At 44.1% G+C, this 17,011-nt stretch overlaps 44 non-coding genes across 44 annotated transcripts; all 44 read right to left on the bottom strand.

Moving 5' to 3' along the window:
- Positions 1-67: 67 nt before the first annotated feature.
- Positions 68-186, bottom strand: LOC133120707 (5S ribosomal RNA). Its single transcript, XR_009707533.1, has one exon. It is a non-coding gene; the product is annotated as a 5S ribosomal RNA (ribosomal RNA).
- Positions 187-325: 139 nt separating this feature from the next.
- Positions 326-444, bottom strand: LOC133120706 (5S ribosomal RNA). The gene has a single exon (XR_009707532.1). It is a non-coding gene; the product is annotated as a 5S ribosomal RNA (ribosomal RNA).
- A 139-nt stretch (positions 445-583) lies between these two features.
- LOC133120704 (5S ribosomal RNA) lies at positions 584-702 on the bottom strand. The gene has a single exon (XR_009707530.1). It is a non-coding gene; the product is annotated as a 5S ribosomal RNA (ribosomal RNA).
- Positions 703-841: 139 nt separating this feature from the next.
- On the bottom strand, positions 842-960 carry LOC133121107 (5S ribosomal RNA). Its single transcript, XR_009707915.1, has one exon. It is a non-coding gene; the product is annotated as a 5S ribosomal RNA (ribosomal RNA).
- Positions 961-1,099: 139 nt separating this feature from the next.
- Positions 1,100-1,218, bottom strand: LOC133120703 (5S ribosomal RNA). The gene has a single exon (XR_009707529.1). It is a non-coding gene; the product is annotated as a 5S ribosomal RNA (ribosomal RNA).
- A 139-nt stretch (positions 1,219-1,357) lies between these two features.
- Positions 1,358-1,476, bottom strand: LOC133120702 (5S ribosomal RNA). The gene has a single exon (XR_009707528.1). It is a non-coding gene; the product is annotated as a 5S ribosomal RNA (ribosomal RNA).
- A 139-nt stretch (positions 1,477-1,615) lies between these two features.
- Positions 1,616-1,734, bottom strand: LOC133120701 (5S ribosomal RNA). The gene has a single exon (XR_009707527.1). It is a non-coding gene; the product is annotated as a 5S ribosomal RNA (ribosomal RNA).
- Positions 1,735-1,873: 139 nt separating this feature from the next.
- LOC133121166 (5S ribosomal RNA) lies at positions 1,874-1,992 on the bottom strand. Its single transcript, XR_009707970.1, has one exon. It is a non-coding gene; the product is annotated as a 5S ribosomal RNA (ribosomal RNA).
- Positions 1,993-2,131: 139 nt separating this feature from the next.
- Positions 2,132-2,250, bottom strand: LOC133120700 (5S ribosomal RNA). Its single transcript, XR_009707526.1, has one exon. It is a non-coding gene; the product is annotated as a 5S ribosomal RNA (ribosomal RNA).
- Positions 2,251-2,389: 139 nt separating this feature from the next.
- LOC133120699 (5S ribosomal RNA) lies at positions 2,390-2,508 on the bottom strand. Its single transcript, XR_009707525.1, has one exon. It is a non-coding gene; the product is annotated as a 5S ribosomal RNA (ribosomal RNA).
- Positions 2,509-2,647: 139 nt separating this feature from the next.
- Positions 2,648-2,766, bottom strand: LOC133120698 (5S ribosomal RNA). Its single transcript, XR_009707524.1, has one exon. It is a non-coding gene; the product is annotated as a 5S ribosomal RNA (ribosomal RNA).
- A 139-nt stretch (positions 2,767-2,905) lies between these two features.
- Positions 2,906-3,024, bottom strand: LOC133120697 (5S ribosomal RNA). Its single transcript, XR_009707523.1, has one exon. It is a non-coding gene; the product is annotated as a 5S ribosomal RNA (ribosomal RNA).
- Positions 3,025-3,163: 139 nt separating this feature from the next.
- On the bottom strand, positions 3,164-3,282 carry LOC133120696 (5S ribosomal RNA). Its single transcript, XR_009707522.1, has one exon. It is a non-coding gene; the product is annotated as a 5S ribosomal RNA (ribosomal RNA).
- A 139-nt stretch (positions 3,283-3,421) lies between these two features.
- LOC133120695 (5S ribosomal RNA) lies at positions 3,422-3,540 on the bottom strand. Its single transcript, XR_009707521.1, has one exon. It is a non-coding gene; the product is annotated as a 5S ribosomal RNA (ribosomal RNA).
- Positions 3,541-3,679: 139 nt separating this feature from the next.
- LOC133120693 (5S ribosomal RNA) lies at positions 3,680-3,798 on the bottom strand. The gene has a single exon (XR_009707519.1). It is a non-coding gene; the product is annotated as a 5S ribosomal RNA (ribosomal RNA).
- Positions 3,799-3,937: 139 nt separating this feature from the next.
- On the bottom strand, positions 3,938-4,056 carry LOC133120692 (5S ribosomal RNA). Its single transcript, XR_009707518.1, has one exon. It is a non-coding gene; the product is annotated as a 5S ribosomal RNA (ribosomal RNA).
- Positions 4,057-4,193: 137 nt separating this feature from the next.
- Positions 4,194-4,312, bottom strand: LOC133121125 (5S ribosomal RNA). The gene has a single exon (XR_009707932.1). It is a non-coding gene; the product is annotated as a 5S ribosomal RNA (ribosomal RNA).
- Positions 4,313-4,451: 139 nt separating this feature from the next.
- Positions 4,452-4,570, bottom strand: LOC133121158 (5S ribosomal RNA). The gene has a single exon (XR_009707963.1). It is a non-coding gene; the product is annotated as a 5S ribosomal RNA (ribosomal RNA).
- Positions 4,571-4,709: 139 nt separating this feature from the next.
- LOC133120691 (5S ribosomal RNA) lies at positions 4,710-4,828 on the bottom strand. Its single transcript, XR_009707517.1, has one exon. It is a non-coding gene; the product is annotated as a 5S ribosomal RNA (ribosomal RNA).
- A 139-nt stretch (positions 4,829-4,967) lies between these two features.
- Positions 4,968-5,086, bottom strand: LOC133121157 (5S ribosomal RNA). The gene has a single exon (XR_009707962.1). It is a non-coding gene; the product is annotated as a 5S ribosomal RNA (ribosomal RNA).
- A 139-nt stretch (positions 5,087-5,225) lies between these two features.
- LOC133120690 (5S ribosomal RNA) lies at positions 5,226-5,344 on the bottom strand. The gene has a single exon (XR_009707516.1). It is a non-coding gene; the product is annotated as a 5S ribosomal RNA (ribosomal RNA).
- Positions 5,345-5,483: 139 nt separating this feature from the next.
- On the bottom strand, positions 5,484-5,602 carry LOC133121088 (5S ribosomal RNA). Its single transcript, XR_009707897.1, has one exon. It is a non-coding gene; the product is annotated as a 5S ribosomal RNA (ribosomal RNA).
- A 139-nt stretch (positions 5,603-5,741) lies between these two features.
- Positions 5,742-5,860, bottom strand: LOC133120689 (5S ribosomal RNA). The gene has a single exon (XR_009707515.1). It is a non-coding gene; the product is annotated as a 5S ribosomal RNA (ribosomal RNA).
- Positions 5,861-5,999: 139 nt separating this feature from the next.
- Positions 6,000-6,118, bottom strand: LOC133120688 (5S ribosomal RNA). Its single transcript, XR_009707514.1, has one exon. It is a non-coding gene; the product is annotated as a 5S ribosomal RNA (ribosomal RNA).
- A 5,806-nt stretch (positions 6,119-11,924) lies between these two features.
- LOC133120687 (5S ribosomal RNA) lies at positions 11,925-12,043 on the bottom strand. The gene has a single exon (XR_009707513.1). It is a non-coding gene; the product is annotated as a 5S ribosomal RNA (ribosomal RNA).
- Positions 12,044-12,182: 139 nt separating this feature from the next.
- On the bottom strand, positions 12,183-12,301 carry LOC133121123 (5S ribosomal RNA). The gene has a single exon (XR_009707930.1). It is a non-coding gene; the product is annotated as a 5S ribosomal RNA (ribosomal RNA).
- Positions 12,302-12,440: 139 nt separating this feature from the next.
- Positions 12,441-12,559, bottom strand: LOC133121156 (5S ribosomal RNA). The gene has a single exon (XR_009707961.1). It is a non-coding gene; the product is annotated as a 5S ribosomal RNA (ribosomal RNA).
- Positions 12,560-12,698: 139 nt separating this feature from the next.
- Positions 12,699-12,817, bottom strand: LOC133120685 (5S ribosomal RNA). Its single transcript, XR_009707512.1, has one exon. It is a non-coding gene; the product is annotated as a 5S ribosomal RNA (ribosomal RNA).
- Positions 12,818-12,956: 139 nt separating this feature from the next.
- On the bottom strand, positions 12,957-13,075 carry LOC133121087 (5S ribosomal RNA). The gene has a single exon (XR_009707896.1). It is a non-coding gene; the product is annotated as a 5S ribosomal RNA (ribosomal RNA).
- A 139-nt stretch (positions 13,076-13,214) lies between these two features.
- LOC133120684 (5S ribosomal RNA) lies at positions 13,215-13,333 on the bottom strand. Its single transcript, XR_009707511.1, has one exon. It is a non-coding gene; the product is annotated as a 5S ribosomal RNA (ribosomal RNA).
- A 139-nt stretch (positions 13,334-13,472) lies between these two features.
- LOC133121165 (5S ribosomal RNA) lies at positions 13,473-13,591 on the bottom strand. Its single transcript, XR_009707969.1, has one exon. It is a non-coding gene; the product is annotated as a 5S ribosomal RNA (ribosomal RNA).
- A 139-nt stretch (positions 13,592-13,730) lies between these two features.
- LOC133120683 (5S ribosomal RNA) lies at positions 13,731-13,849 on the bottom strand. Its single transcript, XR_009707510.1, has one exon. It is a non-coding gene; the product is annotated as a 5S ribosomal RNA (ribosomal RNA).
- Positions 13,850-13,988: 139 nt separating this feature from the next.
- LOC133120681 (5S ribosomal RNA) lies at positions 13,989-14,107 on the bottom strand. Its single transcript, XR_009707508.1, has one exon. It is a non-coding gene; the product is annotated as a 5S ribosomal RNA (ribosomal RNA).
- Positions 14,108-14,246: 139 nt separating this feature from the next.
- Positions 14,247-14,365, bottom strand: LOC133120680 (5S ribosomal RNA). Its single transcript, XR_009707507.1, has one exon. It is a non-coding gene; the product is annotated as a 5S ribosomal RNA (ribosomal RNA).
- Positions 14,366-14,504: 139 nt separating this feature from the next.
- On the bottom strand, positions 14,505-14,623 carry LOC133120679 (5S ribosomal RNA). The gene has a single exon (XR_009707505.1). It is a non-coding gene; the product is annotated as a 5S ribosomal RNA (ribosomal RNA).
- A 139-nt stretch (positions 14,624-14,762) lies between these two features.
- Positions 14,763-14,881, bottom strand: LOC133120678 (5S ribosomal RNA). Its single transcript, XR_009707504.1, has one exon. It is a non-coding gene; the product is annotated as a 5S ribosomal RNA (ribosomal RNA).
- Positions 14,882-15,020: 139 nt separating this feature from the next.
- LOC133120677 (5S ribosomal RNA) lies at positions 15,021-15,139 on the bottom strand. The gene has a single exon (XR_009707503.1). It is a non-coding gene; the product is annotated as a 5S ribosomal RNA (ribosomal RNA).
- Positions 15,140-15,278: 139 nt separating this feature from the next.
- Positions 15,279-15,397, bottom strand: LOC133120676 (5S ribosomal RNA). Its single transcript, XR_009707502.1, has one exon. It is a non-coding gene; the product is annotated as a 5S ribosomal RNA (ribosomal RNA).
- Positions 15,398-15,536: 139 nt separating this feature from the next.
- On the bottom strand, positions 15,537-15,655 carry LOC133121122 (5S ribosomal RNA). The gene has a single exon (XR_009707929.1). It is a non-coding gene; the product is annotated as a 5S ribosomal RNA (ribosomal RNA).
- A 139-nt stretch (positions 15,656-15,794) lies between these two features.
- Positions 15,795-15,913, bottom strand: LOC133121155 (5S ribosomal RNA). The gene has a single exon (XR_009707960.1). It is a non-coding gene; the product is annotated as a 5S ribosomal RNA (ribosomal RNA).
- A 139-nt stretch (positions 15,914-16,052) lies between these two features.
- On the bottom strand, positions 16,053-16,171 carry LOC133120675 (5S ribosomal RNA). The gene has a single exon (XR_009707501.1). It is a non-coding gene; the product is annotated as a 5S ribosomal RNA (ribosomal RNA).
- A 139-nt stretch (positions 16,172-16,310) lies between these two features.
- LOC133121086 (5S ribosomal RNA) lies at positions 16,311-16,429 on the bottom strand. The gene has a single exon (XR_009707895.1). It is a non-coding gene; the product is annotated as a 5S ribosomal RNA (ribosomal RNA).
- A 139-nt stretch (positions 16,430-16,568) lies between these two features.
- LOC133120674 (5S ribosomal RNA) lies at positions 16,569-16,687 on the bottom strand. The gene has a single exon (XR_009707500.1). It is a non-coding gene; the product is annotated as a 5S ribosomal RNA (ribosomal RNA).
- A 139-nt stretch (positions 16,688-16,826) lies between these two features.
- Positions 16,827-16,945, bottom strand: LOC133121085 (5S ribosomal RNA). Its single transcript, XR_009707894.1, has one exon. It is a non-coding gene; the product is annotated as a 5S ribosomal RNA (ribosomal RNA).
- Positions 16,946-17,011: the final 66 nt, after the last annotated feature.

Here is a 17,011-nt window from a genome sequence, read left to right as displayed (position 1 = left end):
GGAAGTAAGGTCGTTATTTCAAACAATGTCCAAAATACGATAATGTACATTGATTTCGCTGGTAAAATGCTCACAGCACCTGGTATTCCCAGGCGGTCTCCCATCCAAGTACTAACCAGGCCCGACGTTGCTTAGCTTCCGAGATCAGACGAGATCGGGCGTTCTCAGCGCGGTGTGGCCGTAAGCGAAGACCCGGCAGTCAGCGAGAGCTCTCATGAATAAACGCCTAGAAACTAACTTTGTATAATTCTTTTTTAAGGAAGTAAGGTCGTTATTTCAAACAATGTCCAAAATACGATAATGTACATTGATTTCGCTGGTAAAATGCTCACAGCACCTGGTATTCCCAGGCGGTCTCCCATCCAAGTACTAACCAGGCCCGACGTTGCTTAGCTTCCGAGATCAGACGAGATCGGGCGTTCTCAGCGCGGTGTGGCCGTAAGCGAAGACCCGGCAGTCAGCGAGAGCTCTCATGAATAAACGCCTAGAAACTAACTTTGTATAATTCTTTTTTAAGGAAGTAAGGTCGTTATTTCAAACAATGTCCAAAATACGATAATTTACATTGATTTCGCTGGTAAAATGCTCACAGCACCTGGTATTCCCAGGCGGTCTCCCATCCAAGTACTAACCAGGCCCGACGTTGCTTAGCTTCCGAGATCAGACGAGATCGGGCGTTCTCAGCGCGGTGTGGCCGTAAGCGAAGACCCGGCAGTCAGCGAGAGCTCTCATGAATAAACGCCTAGAAACTAACTTTGTATAATTCTTTTTTAAGGAAGTAAGGTCGTTATTTCAAACAATGTCCAAAATACGATAATGTACATTGATTTCGCTGGTAAAATGTTCACAGCACCTGGTATTCCCAGGCGGTCTCCCATCCAAGTACTAACCAGGCCCGACGTTGCTTAGCTTCCGAGATCAGACGAGATCGGGCGTTCTCAGCGCGGTGTGGCCGTAAGCGAAGACCCGGCAGTCAGCGAGAGCTCTCATGAATAAACGCCTAGAAACTAACTTTGTATAATTCTTTTTTAAGGAAGTAAGGTCGTTATTTCAAACAATGTCCAAAATACGATAATGTACATTGATTTCGCTGGTAAAATGCTCACAGCACCTGGTATTCCCAGGCGGTCTCCCATCCAAGTACTAACCAGGCCCGACGTTGCTTAGCTTCCGAGATCAGACGAGATCGGGCGTTCTCAGCGCGGTGTGGCCGTAAGCGAAGACCCGGCAGTCAGCGAGAGCTCTCATGAATAAACGCCTAGAAACTAACTTTGTATAATTCTTTTTTAAGGAAGTAAGGTCGTTATTTCAAACAATGTCCAAAATACGATAATTTACATTGATTTCGCTGGTAAAATGCTCACAGCACCTGGTATTCCCAGGCGGTCTCCCATCCAAGTACTAACCAGGCCCGACGTTGCTTAGCTTCCGAGATCAGACGAGATCGGGCGTTCTCAGCGCGGTGTGGCCGTAAGCGAAGACCCGGCAGTCAGCGAGAGCTCTCATGAATAAACGCCTAGAAACTAACTTTGTATAATTCTTTTTTAAGGAAGTAAGGTCGTTATTTCAAACAATGTCCAAAATACGATAATTTACATTGATTTCGCTGGTAAAATGCTCACAGCACCTGGTATTCCCAGGCGGTCTCCCATCCAAGTACTAACCAGGCCCGACGTTGCTTAGCTTCCGAGATCAGACGAGATCGGGCGTTCTCAGCGCGGTGTGGCCGTAAGCGAAGACCCGGCAGTCAGCGAGAGCTCTCATGAATAAACGCCTAGAAACTAACTTTGTATAATTCTTTTTTAAGGAAGTAAGGTCGTTATTTCAAACAATGTCCAAAATACGATAATGTACATTGATTTCGCTGGTAAAATGCTCACAGCACCTGGTATTCCCAGGCTGTCTCCCATCCAAGTACTAACCAGGCCCGACGTTGCTTAGCTTCCGAGATCAGACGAGATCGGGCGTTCTCAGCGCGGTGTGGCCGTAAGCGAAGACCCGGCAGTCAGCGAGAGCTCTCATGAATAAACGCCTAGAAACTAACTTTGTATAATTCTTTTTTAAGGAAGTAAGGTCGTTATTTCAAACAATGTCCAAAATACGATAATTTACATTGATTTCGCTGGTAAAATGCTCACAGCACCTGGTATTCCCAGGCGGTCTCCCATCCAAGTACTAACCAGGCCCGACGTTGCTTAGCTTCCGAGATCAGACGAGATCGGGCGTTCTCAGCGCGGTGTGGCCGTAAGCGAAGACCCGGCAGTCAGCGAGAGCTCTCATGAATAAACGCCTAGAAACTAACTTTGTATAATTCTTTTTTAAGGAAGTAAGGTCGTTATTTCAAACAATGTCCAAAATACGATAATGTACATTGATTTCGCTGGTAAAATGCTCACAGCACCTGGTATTCCCAGGCGGTCTCCCATCCAAGTACTAACCAGGCCCGACGTTGCTTAGCTTCCGAGATCAGACGAGATCGGGCGTTCTCAGCGCGGTGTGGCCGTAAGCGAAGACCCGGCAGTCAGCGAGAGCTCTCATGAATAAACGCCTAGAAACTAACTTTGTATAATTCTTTTTTAAGGAAGTAAGGTCGTTATTTCAAACAATGTCCAAAATACGATAATGTACATTGATTTCGCTGGTAAAATGCTCACAGCACCTGGTATTCCCAGGCGGTCTCCCATCCAAGTACTAACCAGGCCCGACGTTGCTTAGCTTCCGAGATCAGACGAGATCGGGCGTTCTCAGCGCGGTGTGGCCGTAAGCGAAGACCCGGCAGTCAGCGAGAGCTCTCATGAATAAACGCCTAGAAACTAACTTTGTATAATTCTTTTTTAAGGAAGTAAGGTCGTTATTTCAAACAATGTCCAAAATACGATAATTTACATTGATTTCGCTGGTAAAATGCTCACAGCACCTGGTATTCCCAGGCGGTCTCCCATCCAAGTACTAACCAGGCCCGACGTTGCTTAGCTTCCGAGATCAGACGAGATCGGGCGTTCTCAGCGCGGTGTGGCCGTAAGCGAAGACCCGGCAGTCAGCGAGAGCTCTCATGAATAAACGCCTAGAAACTAACTTTGTATAATTCTTTTTTAAGGAAGTAAGGTCGTTATTTCAAACAATGTCCAAAATACGATAATGTACATTGATTTCGCTGGTAAAATGCTCACAGCACCTGGTATTCCCAGGCGGTCTCCCATCCAAGTACTAACCAGGCCCGACGTTGCTTAGCTTCCGAGATCAGACGAGATCGGGCGTTCTCAGCGCGGTGTGGCCGTAAGCGAAGACCCGGCAGTCAGCGAGAGCTCTCATGAATAAACGCCTAGAAACTAACTTTGTATAATTCTTTTTTAAGGAAGTAAGGTCGTTATTTCAAACAATGTCCAAAATACGATAATGTACATTGATTTCGCTGGTAAAATGCTCACAGCACCTGGTATTCCCAGGCGGTCTCCCATCCAAGTACTAACCAGGCCCGACGTTGCTTAGCTTCCGAGATCAGACGAGATCGGGCGTTCTCAGCGCGGTGTGGCCGTAAGCGAAGACCCGGCAGTCAGCGAGAGCTCTCATGAATAAACGCCTAGAAACTAACTTTGTATAATTCTTTTTTAAGGAAGTAAGGTCGTTATTTCAAACAATGTCCAAAATACGATAATTTACATTGATTTCGCTGGTAAAATGCTCACAGCACCTGGTATTCCCAGGCGGTCTCCCATCCAAGTACTAACCAGGCCCGACGTTGCTTAGCTTCCGAGATCAGACGAGATCGGGCGTTCTCAGCGCGGTGTGGCCGTAAGCGAAGACCCGGCAGTCAGCGAGAGCTCTCATGAATAAACGCCTAGAAACTAACTTTGTATAATTCTTTTTTAAGGAAGTAAGGTCGTTATTTCAAACAATGTCCAAAATACGATAATTTACATTGATTTCGCTGGTAAAATGCTCACAGCACCTGGTATTCCCAGGCGGTCTCCCATCCAAGTACTAACCAGGCCCGACGTTGCTTAGCTTCCGAGATCAGACGAGATCGGGCGTTCTCAGCGCGGTGTGGCCGTAAGCGAAGACCCGGCAGTCAGCGAGAGCTCTCATGAATAAACGCCTAGAAACTAAATTTGTATAATTCTTTTTTAAGGAAGTAAGGTCGTTTTCAAACAATGTCCAAAATACGATAATTTACATTGATTTCGCTGGTAAAATGCTCACAGCACCTGGTATTCCCAGGCGGTCTCCCATCCAAGTACTAACCAGGCCCGACGTTGCTTAGCTTCCAAGATCAGACGAGATCGGGCGTTCTCAGCGCGGTGTGGCCGTAAGCGAAGACCCGGCAGTCAGCGAGAGCTCTCATGAATAAACGCCTAGAAACTAACTTTGTATAATTCTTTTTTAAGGAAGTAAGGTCGTTATTTCAAACAATGTCCAAAATACGATAATTTACATTGATTTCGCTGGTAAAATGCTCACAGCACCGGGTATTCCCAGGCGGTCTCCCATCCAAGTACTAACCAGGCCCGACGTTGCTTAGCTTCCGAGATCAGACGAGATCGGGCGTTCTGAGCGCGGTGTGGCCGTAAGCGAAGACCCGGCAGTCAGCGAGAGCTCTCATGAATAAACGCCTAGAAACTAAATTTGTATAATTCTTTTTTAAGGAAGTAAGGTCGTTATTTCAAACAATGTCCAAAATACGATAATTTACATTGATTTCGCTGGTAAAATGCTCACAGCACCTGGTATTCCCAGGCGGTCTCCCATCCAAGTACTAACCAGGCCCGACGTTGCTTAGCTTCCGAGATCAGACGAGATCGGGCGTTCTCAGCGCGGTGTGGCCGTAAGCGAAGACCCGGCAGTCAGCGAGAGCTCTCATGAATAAACGCCTAGAAACTAACTTTGTATAATTCTTTTTTAAGGAAGTAAGGTCGTTATTTCAAACAATGTCCAAAATACGATAATTTACATTGATTTCGCTGGTAAAATGCTCACAGCACCGGGTATTCCCAGGCGGTCTCCCATCCAAGTACTAACCAGGCCCGACGTTGCTTAGCTTCCGAGATCAGACGAGATCGGGCGTTCTGAGCGCGGTGTGGCCGTAAGCGAAGACCCGGCAGTCAGCGAGAGCTCTCATGAATAAACGCCTAGAAACTAAATTTGTATAATTCTTTTTTAAGGAAGTAAGGTCGTTATTTCAAACAATGTCCAAAATACGATAATTTACATTGATTTCGCTGGTAAAATGCTCACAGCACCTGGTATTCCCAGGCGGTCTCCCATCCAAGTACTAACCAGGCCCGACGTTGCTTAGCTTCCGAGATCAGACGAGATCGGGCGTTCTCAGCGCGGTGTGGCCGTAAGCGAAGACCCGGCAGTCAGCGAGAGCTCTCATGAATAAACGCCTAGAAACTAACTTTGTATAATTCTTTTTTAAGGAAGTAAGGTCGTTATTTCAAACAATGTCCAAAATACGATAATTTACATTGATTTCGCTGGTAAAATGCTCACAGCACCTGTTATTCCCAGGCGGTCTCCCATCCAAGTACTAACCAGGCCCGACGTTGCTTAGCTTCCGAGATCAGACGAGATCGGGCGTTCTCAGCGCGGTGTGGCCGTAAGCGAAGACCCGGCAGTCAGCGAGAGCTCTCATGAATAAACGCCTAGAAACTAACTTTGTATAATTCTTTTTTAAGGAAGTAAGGTCGTTATTTCAAACAATGTCCAAAATACGATAATTTACATTGATTTCGCTGGTAAAATGCTCACAGCACCTGGTATTCCCAGGCGGTCTCCCATCCAAGTACTAACCAGGCCCGACGTTGCTTAGCTTCCGAGATCAGACGAGATCGGGCGTTCTCAGCGCGGTGTGGCCGTAAGCGAAGACCCGGCAGTCAGCGAGAGCTCTCATGAATAAACGCCTAGAAACTAACTTTGTATAATTCTTTTTTAAGGAAGTAAGGTCGTTATTTCAAACAATGTCCAAAATACGATAATTTACATTGATTTCGCTGGTAAAATGCTCACAGCACCTGGTATTCCCAGGCGGTCTCCCATCCAAGTACTAACCAGGCCCGACGTTGCTTAGCTTCCGAGATCAGACGAGATCGGGCGTTCTCAGCGCGGTGTGGCCGTAAGCGAAGACCCGGCAGTCAGCGAGAGCTCTCATGAATAAACGCCTAGAAACTAACTTTGTATAATTCTTTTTTAAGGAAGTAAGGTCGTTATTTCAAACAATGTCCAAAATACGATAATGTACATTGATTTCGCTGGTAAAATGCTCACAGCACCTGGTATTCCCAGGCTGTCTCCCATCCAAGTACTAACCAGGCCCGACGTTGCTTAGCTTCCGAGATCAGACGAGATCGGGCGTTCTTTTTTTTTTTTTTTTTATAAAAATTTTATTTTCCATATTTACATTTTACATTTTAAAAACTTTTAGGACAAAACAAACAAAAAGAATAATTTCACATTATACATCATATACATCATACATACTTCATTTTTCTATTATATCCATTATATACAGTTCATATCTGATGTTTATCCAATAAACTATTTACAAACCAAAATTTTAATAAATCATAATCCATACTACTTTAGAAATTAAATTGTATTTTCCCTTCATTAGTCACTGTCACAAAGTTACTGCCCTCAACAAACCATTCCGCAAAATCAATTTGTCCATATTCATACAACAATTTTATGTTTCTTTTTACCATTGATTCAAACAAGACCCATGCGCTGATTTTTTTCCCTTCAAAATGCGCCATATTTCTTCTTGAAATAATTGCGTATCTTGCATGACTCAGTACGTAGTTCAGTAGATTCATATTGCCTTTCTTTTTCCTTTTTTTCCACACACCAAACAAAATCAGTTTCCTCCATTCAAAGCGTCCAAAACATAATTCCACCCAATTTTTCACCAAACATTTTCTCAAATCAGAGTAAAAACTTTTCAGGTCCTCACATTCCAACATCATATGCAACAGAGTTTCTGGTTGTTCATTGCATACATCACATTCCCTTTTATTATTTTTATCAATTTGATGTAAAACTATATTTGTATATACTCTGTTGTGTCTTATTTTAAAATCATTATTTTCACATTCACTTCCGTTGTATTTGACATTCAAATTATCCCACATTTCTTTATGGTTTAAGTCTGGAAATATTCCTCCCCAAAATTTTCCAGACGTTGGCTCTTTAATTTCATTCTCTGTCATTACTTTGTATATATGTTTAACTTTCATTGTTTTTAGTTCCATTCTCATTGTATTCCCTTCGACAGTCAACTCAGGAAACTTTACCGATTCTTCTTTTCTTTTTCCAATCCCGTCATTTATTAATTTTACCCACTCTCTGGGTATACTCTCTTTTATTTTCATAAAAACATTTTTCACAGTTCCAAATCTTATTTCTTCGTTATACTCACGTACGGTGTCAAATATCGCCTGTACAGGTAAAAACCCCGGTTTCACTTCGTACATGTACTCTTTCACCTGTCCTAAACCTGCACCAATAAAAGCCTTATTGTACAGTATATTGCCATCATTCATCACTTTCTGGTTAAGAAAAACCGGGTGATTTAAAACCGTATCCACCTCTTCACATCCGTACTTTGCCTTTTTAATTATTCCCGCCCATGCTTCGAACACCTCCTTGTAAAAATTGGGAATATTCTCCGTTAGTGTTTTTTTAAAACTCATGAGTAAGCCATAGTCCTTACACCCTCCACTTTGGTCTAGAAAATCTTTAAAAAAGTTCTTCCAACCATACTCAACCGTTCCAAACAGGTATTTTTGAATGGTCTTTATTCTTATGGCCTTCTTCTTTAGTTTCAGATCTATCAATCTTAATCCCCCCATTTTGTGTTCAGCCATTAGGGTTTTGTGTGATATTTTCACCCCTTTCCCATCCCATAAAAAGTTTGTCATTATTCCATTTATTTCATTTGTTACCCATTCTGGCATGTCAAGTACTCCTAATGCGTATATAAGCTTTGATGTCATCAATGTGTTACACACAATTACTTTCCCTTTTAGATGTAGGCCCCTTTGTTTCCAAAAGTTCAGTGTTTGCTTTATTTTATTCACACACCCTGTCCACGTCAAATCCCTAGCCTCCTTTTCGTTGCTTCCTATATTTATGCCCAAGATCTTAATAAAATCTTTTGCAATTTTAAAATCTATTCCACATCCCTTTCTTTCAACTCTACCTACATACATCATTTTGGATTTATTTACATTTATTTTTGCCCCCGATGCTCTACCATAAGTATGCATCAGTTCCATGATCCGTTTGACACTATCTTCATCTTTCACAGTGAAGGTAGTGTCATCCGCATACTGATAAACAAGGCTACAGCCTCCACTCGGTATGCTTACCCCTCTTATCCCTCCGTCACTTTTCACCAGGTCTGCCAGCGGTTCTGCAGAGATACAATATAGTAACGCAGATAGGGGACAGCCTTGCCTCACCGATCTTTCTAATGGGAAAGTATCCGTTAAAACTCCGTTACATTTCACACAGCTTTTAGCATTTCTATATAAAAGCTCTATCCAAGTCACCATTCTTTTCCCAAAACCATATTTTCTCATTGTTTCTGTTAAATATTCATGTTCCACCCTGTCAAAGGCTTTGTTCAGATCAACTGCCAACACAATGCCACCTTCGTTGTTGTTTGTATTCATATATTTCACCACATCTCTTATTGAACAGCTGATGTCTGCTATGTCTCTTCCTGGGACACTGTATGTTTGTGTTGGGGCGATTATGCTCCCCAGCACCCCTTTTAACCTGTTCGCCAATACCTTCGCCACTATTTTGTAGTCACTATTCAGCAGGCTTATAGGCCGGTAATTTTCTAGCCTATGCCTGCTTCCTTGATTTTTATAAATTATAGTTATGACTCCTGTTGCCATTGACTCCGGGACCACCTCCTTATCCTCCATGTATCTGAATACGTCCAGTAAAATTGGCGCTAGGATATCAACAAACGTTTTGTAAAAATCGTTCGGCAAACCATCTAATCCCGGGCTTTTACGGGCTTGGGCGCTCATTATTGCGGTTTTAATTTCATCCACTTCAATTGTTTTGTCACAATCCTCACTCTCTCCCTCAGATATTCTCATTCTTACCTTCTCTAATACTCTCTCCCTACTCTCCTTGTCACTGCCAGTTTTTTTAAAAAGGTTTTTATAAAAGGCCTCAACAATCTCTAGGACACCTACAAGATCATTAACTTTCTCACCCTTTTCATCTTCTAGTTCTTCAATTCTGTTTTTCGTTTGCCGCTTTTTTTCCATACCAAGGAAGAAGGAAGTACACTTCTCCCCTTCTATCACATTCTTTGCCTTACTCCTCATTATAGCCCCCATACATCTTCTCTCCTCATGCGTCTGCAGCTCCGCCCTTAATTTAACATATTCTTCTATGTTATAGTCATTTTCATCCTCTGACCTCTCCATCTCTCTTAGCATTCTCTCTCTAAGTTCCTTTTCCTTTATCTTTTCTTTAAAATTCCTATGCTTTGCATATCTTATACTTACTTTTTTAATTTTAGCTTTAAGGGCCTCCCACCATAGGCCAATGTCTATGCCTTTTACTTCATTTTCAAGTTCCTCTCTAATGCACTTATCAATTATTTCTCTATACCCTCTCTCTTTTAATAGGCATACATTTAGACACCACGTCCCGCCTTTTTGTTTCTCTTGCCCTACACCTATCATTACTGACAGCACAGCGTGATCGCTAATCGTTGTAAATTCATATTGCGCGTTTTTAAAATCATTTACACTACTGTCTTTTATCAGGCATAAATCAATCCTGCTTTGTTTTAATTCACCCATCACCACCTGCCTTCTCGAAAAAACTTTTTTCGCTGGGTTTTCTAATCTCCACACATCCATCAGTCTATTATCTGTCATAATGCTATATAATTCTCGACGTGACGTGTCCCATTTAAAATTGGCACATCGCGAAGCATCCAGCCTACTACACCACACATTGAAATCCCCAATTACAATACAGTTTCCTACACATAGAGGTTTTAATTGTTTAAAAAATTCTCTTCTCTCTGCCTCTATATTTGGCGCATATATATTAATCAGTTTGTACTCTTTATCTTGGTATTCAAAGTCAATTACGATAACCCGCCCGCTCGTATCACTATATGTTTTTTTGATGTTTCGCACTAAGCCATTTTTTATTAAGATAGCAACCCCACACGACCGTTCGCTACCATTGTTTGCAAAAATCATTCCGTCCCATCTTTTCCCCATTTCATCCACTTTGCTGTCATCCCAATTCGTTTCTTGTAAACACATTATCTCAGAGTTACAGACAGTTTTTGTTTGTTCAAACTTTGTCATGTTCCTTACACCGTTTACATTTAGTGATGTTATTTTAACCATTGTTACAAGACAGTTCATGAAATAACATCTATAATTGAAAAGCTTTTTTCTTTACCTTTCCCCCCTTGTCTCGTCCTTTCCCGTATTTCCCAGTCGTGTCCAGTCCTCTTTTCCTCGCAGCCAGAACCTGCGCCGTTAAAACTCTCGCCTCCTCGTCCGTGTCTGTCAGGCTGTCCATGTCCTGGCTCTCCGGCATTGCGTCGTCCGTTATTTCCTTCTTCTCTTCGTTTTCCTTCTCCTTTTCCCCTTCCACTGCCTCTTTCTCTTCTTTTTTCCCCACCGCGGGAGCCGCTCTCGCCGTCTTTCCGCGCGTCTCGGTCTCTCGCCGCCCTCCACTCCTCTCCCGTACAGACTCTCGGACCCTTCGTTCTCCCACTTCTCTCTCCACGACAGCAGTCTCTCCGTCTTCCTCCTCCTCCTCCATCTCCCCCTCGATCTGAGAGGAGTCTTCCTCATTTTCTTCCTCTCTTTCCGCGCATCCGCATTCGCTTTTTTTTCCAAAGCAAATTTCACATAGGTTTATGCACTCTCGTGCATAGTGTCCCTGTCTTCCACATTTAAAGCATTTAAAATCCGGACATTCTCTCAGTATGTGCCCCGGCTGCACACATAGCCTGCACACCTTTAGCTGCCTGTCGTGTATAACTCGGAAGAACTGTAGCCCTTCCATGGTCTCAAACTTTGTTGAGTACGGCAGTGATTTTACCGACTCATTGAATTTTACTCTCAGAAATCTTGTGCCGTCCGCGATATCCGTTCCCGGCCACATCCTTCTCTTAATCGGCGATAGCGCCCTTACTCCCCATTCGGTTAACTTGTTTACGATTTCTTTGTCTTCGATGTAAGTGGGCAGATTTAGGAAGGAGACCATCAACTCATCGTTGACTATCTCCCTGGCCATGATTCTACAGTTTTTAATTTTAAAACCGTCCATCAGCCTTTCTTTCCCTTTCACATTATTCATCGTTATTTCATACTTTTTCGCCGCTTTAAAACGACACCCGATCACGTTCCCACATACATCTCTCGTTGCTCTTAATAATTCCATCATGGATATCATCTCTTCTCCTTCTATTTCAACACTCAAGGTAAGAGCTTTGTCAAATATTCTCACCGGTGTCTCCGTCTTTCCTTCCTTCGTGTTCGTATTTTTTCTTGCTGCCGTCTTCGATTTATCCGTCTCCATTTTCTTCGCTTTTGTTCCCCCAAACAGCAAAGCTGTCGGGGGGGAGCGAACCAACCGTAGGCAATATGTATTTATTGAAAGTTTTGCGATTTCCCAACTTTTTCTGCAAAAACAAACGCAGCTGACCAAACAATTCGCAGCTTCGCGCGTCTCCAATCACTTCCGGTCTCACGAGATCTGGCGTTCTCGCGGTGTGGCCGTAAGCGAAGACCCGGCAGTCAGCGAGAGCTCTCATGAATAAACGCCTAGAAACTAACTTTGTATAATTCTTTTTTAAGGAAGTAAGGTCGTTATTTCAAACAATGTCCAAAATACGATAATTTACATTGATTTCGCTGGTAAAATGCTCACAGCACCTGGTATTCCCAGGCGGTCTCCCATCCAAGTACTAACCAGGCCCGACGTTGCTTAGCTTCCGAGATCAGACGAGATCGGGCGTTCTCAGCGCGGTGTGGCCGTAAGCGAAGACCCGGCAGTCAGCGAGAGCTCTCATGAATAAACGCCTAGAAACTAAATTTGTATAATTCTTTTTTAAGGAAGTAAGGTCGTTATTTCAAACAATGTCCAAAATACGATAATTTACATTGATTTCGCTGGTAAAATGCTCACAGCACCTGGTATTCCCAGGCGGTCTCCCATCCAAGTACTAACCAGGCCCGACGTTGCTTAGCTTCCAAGATCAGACGAGATCGGGCGTTCTCAGCGCGGTGTGGCCGTAAGCGAAGACCCGGCAGTCAGCGAGAGCTCTCATGAATAAACGCCTAGAAACTAACTTTGTATAATTCTTTTTTAAGGAAGTAAGGTCGTTATTTCAAACAATGTCCAAAATACGATAATTTACATTGATTTCGCTGGTAAAATGCTCACAGCACCGGGTATTCCCAGGCGGTCTCCCATCCAAGTACTAACCAGGCCCGACGTTGCTTAGCTTCCGAGATCAGACGAGATCGGGCGTTCTGAGCGCGGTGTGGCCGTAAGCGAAGACCCGGCAGTCAGCGAGAGCTCTCATGAATAAACGCCTAGAAACTAAATTTGTATAATTCTTTTTTAAGGAAGTAAGGTCGTTATTTCAAACAATGTCCAAAATACGATAATTTACATTGATTTCGCTGGTAAAATGCTCACAGCACCTGGTATTCCCAGGCGGTCTCCCATCCAAGTACTAACCAGGCCCGACGTTGCTTAGCTTCCGAGATCAGACGAGATCGGGCGTTCTCAGCGCGGTGTGGCCGTAAGCGAAGACCCGGCAGTCAGCGAGAGCTCTCATGAATAAACGCCTAGAAACTAACTTTGTATAATTCTTTTTTAAGGAAGTAAGGTCGTTATTTCAAACAATGTCCAAAATACGATAATTTACATTGATTTCGCTGGTAAAATGCTCACAGCACCTGTTATTCCCAGGCGGTCTCCCATCCAAGTACTAACCAGGCCCGACGTTGCTTAGCTTCCGAGATCAGACGAGATCGGGCGTTCTCAGCGCGGTGTGGCCGTAAGCGAAGACCCGGCAGTCAGCGAGAGCTCTCATGAATAAACGCCTAGAAACTAACTTTGTATAATTCTTTTTTAAGGAAGTAAGGTCGTTATTTCAAACAATGTCCAAAATACGATAATTTACATTGATTTCGCTGGTAAAATGCTCACAGCACCTGGTATTCCCAGGCGGTCTCCCATCCAAGTACTAACCAGGCCCGACGTTGCTTAGCTTCCGAGATCAGACGAGATCGGGCGTTCTCAGCGCGGTGTGGCCGTAAGCGAAGACCCGGCAGTCAGCGAGAGCTCTCATGAATAAACGCCTAGAAACTAACTTTGTATAATTCTTTTTTAAGGAAGTAAGGTCGTTATTTCAAACAATGTCCAAAATACGATAATGTACATTGATTTCGCTGGTAAAATGCTCACAGCACCTGGTATTCCCAGGCTGTCTCCCATCCAAGTACTAACCAGGCCCGACGTTGCTTAGCTTCCGAGATCAGACGAGATCGGGCGTTCTCAGCGCGGTGTGGCCGTAAGCGAAGACCCGGCAGTCAGCGAGAGCTCTCATGAATAAACGCCTAGAAACTAACTTTGTATAATTCTTTTTTAAGGAAGTAAGGTCGTTATTTCAAACAATGTCCAAAATACGATAATTTACATTGATTTCGCTGGTAAAATGCTCACAGCACCTGGTATTCCCAGGCGGTCTCCCATCCAAGTACTAACCAGGCCCGACGTTGCTTAGCTTCCGAGATCAGACGAGATCGGGCGTTCTCAGCGCGGTGTGGCCGTAAGCGAAGACCCGGCAGTCAGCGAGAGCTCTCATGAATAAACGCCTAGAAACTAACTTTGTATAATTCTTTTTTAAGGAAGTAAGGTCGTTATTTCAAACAATGTCCAAAATACGATAATGTACATTGATTTCGCTGGTAAAATGCTCACAGCACCTGGTATTCCCAGGCGGTCTCCCATCCAAGTACTAACCAGGCCCGACGTTGCTTAGCTTCCGAGATCAGACGAGATCGGGCGTTCTCAGCGCGGTGTGGCCGTAAGCGAAGACCCGGCAGTCAGCGAGAGCTCTCATGAATAAACGCCTAGAAACTAACTTTGTATAATTCTTTTTTAAGGAAGTAAGGTCGTTATTTCAAACAATGTCCAAAATACGATAATGTACATTGATTTCGCTGGTAAAATGCTCACAGCACCTGGTATTCCCAGGCGGTCTCCCATCCAAGTACTAACCAGGCCCGACGTTGCTTAGCTTCCGAGATCAGACGAGATCGGGCGTTCTCAGCGCGGTGTGGCCGTAAGCGAAGACCCGGCAGTCAGCGAGAGCTCTCATGAATAAACGCCTAGAAACTAACTTTGTATAATTCTTTTTTAAGGAAGTAAGGTCGTTATTTCAAACAATGTCCAAAATACGATAATTTACATTGATTTCGCTGGTAAAATGCTCACAGCACCTGGTATTCCCAGGCGGTCTCCCATCCAAGTACTAACCAGGCCCGACGTTGCTTAGCTTCCGAGATCAGACGAGATCGGGCGTTCTCAGCGCGGTGTGGCCGTAAGCGAAGACCCGGCAGTCAGCGAGAGCTCTCATGAATAAACGCCTAGAAACTAACTTTGTATAATTCTTTTTTAAGGAAGTAAGGTCGTTATTTCAAACAATGTCCAAAATACGATAATGTACATTGATTTCGCTGGTAAAATGCTCACAGCACCTGGTATTCCCAGGCGGTCTCCCATCCAAGTACTAACCAGGCCCGACGTTGCTTAGCTTCCGAGATCAGACGAGATCGGGCGTTCTCAGCGCGGTGTGGCCGTAAGCGAAGACCCGGCAGTCAGCGAGAGCTCTCATGAATAAACGCCTAGAAACTAACTTTGTATAATTCTTTTTTAAGGAAGTAAGGTCGTTATTTCAAACAATGTCCAAAATACGATAATTTACATTGATTTCGCTGGTAAAATGCTCACAGCACCTGGTATTCCCAGGCGGTCTCCCATCCAAGTACTAACCAGGCCCGACGTTGCTTAGCTTCCGAGATCAGACGAGATCGGGCGTTCTCAGCGCGGTGTGGCCGTAAGCGAAGACCCGGCAGTCAGCGAGAGCTCTCATGAATAAACGCCTAGAAACTAACTTTGTATAATTCTTTTTTAAGGAAGTAAGGTCGTTATTTCAAACAATGTCCAAAATACGATAATTTACATTGATTTCGCTGGTAAAATGCTCACAGCACCTGGTATTCCCAGGCGGTCTCCCATCCAAGTACTAACCAGGCCCGACGTTGCTTAGCTTCCGAGATCAGACGAGATCGGGCGTTCTCAGCGCGGTGTGGCCGTAAGCGAAGACCCGGCAGTCAGCGAGAGCTCTCATGAATAAACGCCTAGAAACTAAATTTGTATAATTCTTTTTTAAGGAAGTAAGGTCGTTATTTCAAACAATGTCCAAAATACGATAATTTACATTGATTTCGCTGGTAAAATGCTCACAGCACCTGGTATTCCCAGGCGGTCTCCCATCCAAGTACTAACCAGGCCCGACGTTGCTTAGCTTCCAAGATCAGACGAGATCGGGCGTTCTCAGCGCGGTGTGGCCGTAAGCGAAGACCCGGCAGTCAGCGAGAGCTCTCATGAATAAACGCCTAGAAACTAACTTTGTATAATTCTTTTTTAAGGAAGTAAGGTCGTTATTTCAAACAATGTCCAAAATACGATAATTTACATTGATTTCGCTGGTAAAATGCTCACAGCACCGGGTATTCCCAGGCGGTCTCCCATCCAAGTACTAACCAGGCCCGACGTTGCTTAGCTTCCGAGATCAGACGAGATCGGGCGTTCTGAGCGCGGTGTGGCCGTAAGCGAAGACCCGGCAGTCAGCGAGAGCTCTCATGAATAAACGCCTAGAAACTAAATTTGTATAATTCTTTTTTAAGGAAGTAAGGTCGTTATTTCAAACAATGTCCAAAATACGATAATTTACATTGATTTCGCTGGTAAAATGCTCACAGCACCTGGTATTCCCAGGCGGTCTCCCATCCAAGTACTAACCAGGCCCGACGTTGCTTAGCTTCCGAGATCAGACGAGATCGGGCGTTCTCAGCGCGGTGTGGCCGTAAGCGAAGACCCGGCAGTCAGCGAGAGCTCTCATGAATAAACGCCTAGAAACTAACTTTGTATAATTCTTTTTTAAGGAAGTAAGGTCGTTATTTCAAACAATGTCCAAAATACGATAATTTACATTGATTTCGCTGGTAAAATGCTCACAGCACCTGTTATTCCCAGGCGGTCTCCCATCCAAGTACTAACCAGGCCCGACGTTGCTTAGCTTCCGAGATCAGACGAGATCGGGCGTTCTCAGCGCGGTGTGGCCGTAAGCGAAGACCCGGCAGTCAGCGAGAGCTCTCATGAATAAACGCCTAGAAACTAACTTTGTATAATTCTTTTTTAAGGAAGTAAGGTCGTTATTTCAAACAATGTCCAAAATACGATAATTTACATTGATTTCGCTGGTAAAATGCTCACAGCACCTGGTATTCCCAGGCGGTCTCCCATCCAAGTACTAACCAGGCCCGACGTTGCTTAGCTTCCGAGATCAGACGAGATCGGGCGTTCTCAGCGCGGTGTGGCCGTAAGCGAAGACCCGGCAGTCAGCGAGAGCTCTCATGAATAAACGCCTAGAAACTAACTTTGTATAATTCTTTTTTAAGGAAGTAAGGTCGTTATTTCAAACAATGTCCAAAATACGATAATTTACATTGATTTCGCTGGTAAAATGCTCACAGCACCTGTTATTCCCAGGCGGTCTCCCATCCAAGTACTAACCAGGCCCGACGTTGCTTAGCTTCCGAGATCAGACGAGATCGGGCGTTCTCAGCGCGGTGTGGCCGTAAGCGAAGACCCGGCAGTCAGCGAGAGCTCTCATGAATAAACGCCTAGAAACTAACTTTGTATAATTCTT

Source organism: Conger conger, unplaced genomic scaffold (assembly GCF_963514075.1).
Source record: "Conger conger unplaced genomic scaffold, fConCon1.1 SCAFFOLD_79, whole genome shotgun sequence".
Lineage (NCBI taxonomy): Eukaryota > Metazoa > Chordata > Actinopteri > Anguilliformes > Congridae > Conger > Conger conger.
The sequence above is the reverse complement of the archived record's forward strand: the minus strand, read 5'-3'. Positions and strand labels throughout refer to the sequence as shown.